At 38.1% G+C, this 2,389-nt stretch overlaps 1 non-coding gene across 1 annotated transcript; it reads left to right on the top strand.

Moving 5' to 3' along the window:
- The first annotated feature begins 1,764 nt into the window (after positions 1 to 1,764).
- TRNAY-AUA (transfer RNA tyrosine (anticodon AUA)) lies at positions 1,765 to 1,836 on the top strand. The gene has a single exon. It is a non-coding gene; the product is annotated as a tRNA-Tyr (tRNA).
- Positions 1,837 to 2,389: the final 553 nt, after the last annotated feature.

Raw genomic sequence — 2,389 nt, 5'->3', positions numbered from 1 at the left:
GCTTGTCCCGAAATAACCTTCCTTTTTTATAAGTTGTCAGCGAAATGACTGTAGTGATGAATGGTACTTGTGCAGATATGAACATATCATACTAGTGGGTTTTTATTTCGAACTTAGGGTTAAGATACAAATTAGATTTACTTTAAATATTATTTTAAGTGATCGTGCTTCATTTAATTTAGGATGCACCCTCTTGTTGTTATTATTATTATTATTATTATTATTATTATTACTATTATTAATATTATTAATATTATTGTACACCTATAAGACGTTTGTCCCAAATAGATACTGTATTATTTGCTGATGATGTGTTTATGGCAACTTCAGAGGATAATTAACAACTTTTGGTTTACAACTTTAATCAAATGGCAGAAAGTTTCAGTATGGAAATTTCAACTGACAAATCTAAAGTGATGGCTTTTTTTTTTAGGAAAGTAACCTGTCTGTAGCAAAATATGCATCAATAATAAGATCATCGAACAAGTCAAAATTTTAGTTATCTCGGTTACCAAATTTCATATGTAGAAGAAAAGGATGAGACGACCAATAATCAATAATCAATAATTAACCAATAACCAAATTGTAAGACCAATAAATATTATACCGGAGTGTTATTCGCCAGGTGGATGGTGTATCGGATGATTGGGATCTGCGCAGTGCAAGGATTACAAATAAATAGTGTGAATTTTTAGTAATAAATATTATTAACAAATAATGGATAACAAATACATGAATTGATTGAATGAAAATAACATCTAAGTATGAAGTTAAATAAACAGAAAAGATATTGCAAATTAATCTCAAATACACAATAAACAAATCACTGAACCGCCAAGACTTTAAGCTAGCTGGGCCAATATAACTACAAGTCATGATACAATCTATTTAACCAATTCCCAGTAATAGGTTCCTGACCTATTAAACGTTTGCCCGCTGGAACATTCTCGCAATATATATCCAACAACACATGAGACTTTAACATGAATGCCCAGCCAGTATCATAAGTCTTAACACGTGCCCCATTAGATTACAACTACCATGAGAATGCAACTAACAAGTTCAATATTGACTCAGTATTCCAGAAAGAAATAACCCAATATAAACTGTCACACGACTGATCAATATACACATAACTAATTAAGGATTAAACTTACATAGAATCTACACATAGTAATAATCTCTGTACCATTACAACAAACCTGATGCCCAAAAGAGAGAGAGAGAGAGAGAAACAGTGAGTAATATATGACCGACGATAGCTTCGAATACGCGTACTTGTTTAAATACCAACTGCAACTCAATACACTCGATGAAAGAGTAATGGAACGGAGAAAAATTCCCTCCGGCGCCGGGATTTGAACCCGGGTTTTCAGCTCTACGTGCTGATGCTTTATCCACTAAGCCACACCGGATACAACCCCGACGTCGGACAGAATTGTCTCTGATTGAGTTCCAACTCTTGGGTTCCCTCTAGTGGCCGCCCCCTGCACTACGTCATAGATGTCTATGAACATAGGACCGAAGTCCACACATGTGCTGAGGTGCACTTGATATGAGTGACTAGTTGGCCGGGATCCGACGGAATAAGCGCCGTCTTAAATCACTACGTGATTTACGCATATCATATATTATTTCCATGCAGATATTCTGCGTCATCATACGATGAAAGAGTAATGGAACGGAGTGCAGAGGGCGGCCACTAGAGGGAACCCAAGAGTTGGAACTCAATCAGAGACAATTCTGTCCGACGTCGGGGTTGTATCCGGTGTGGCTTAGTGGATAAAGCATCAGCACATAGAGCTGAAAACCCGGGTTCAAATCCCGGCGCCGGAGGGAATTTTTCTCCGTTCCATTACTCTTTCATCGTATGATGACGCAGAATATCTGCATGGAAATATCATATGTACTCCGGTACATTGAAATAATATATGATATGCGTAAATCACGAAGTGATTTAAGACGGCGCTTATTTCGTCGGATTCCGGCCAACTAGTCACTCATAACGAGTGCACCTCAGCACATGTGTGGACTTCGGTCCTATGTTCATAGACATTTATGACGTAGTGCAGAGGGCGGCCACTAGAGGGAACCCAAGAGTTGGAACTCAATCAGAGACAATTCTGTCCGACGTCGGGGTTGTATCCGGTGTGGCTTAGTGGATAAAGCATCAGCACTTAGAGCTGAAAACCCGGGTTCAAATCCCGGCACCGGAGGGAATTTTTCTCCGTTCTATTACTCTCTCATCGTATGATGACGCAGAATATCTGCATGGAAACATCATATGTACTTCGGTACATTGAAATAATATTCAATACACTCGGATTCGTAAATACCACCGCGCAGAAAGTAATGATAACCAATTTGGATTAGTAATAACTAGAATAAT

This window comes from Periplaneta americana, chromosome 7, assembly GCF_040183065.1.
Source record: "Periplaneta americana isolate PAMFEO1 chromosome 7, P.americana_PAMFEO1_priV1, whole genome shotgun sequence".
NCBI lineage: Eukaryota > Metazoa > Arthropoda > Insecta > Blattodea > Blattidae > Periplaneta > Periplaneta americana.
The sequence above is the reverse complement of the archived record's forward strand: the minus strand, read 5'-3'. Positions and strand labels throughout refer to the sequence as shown.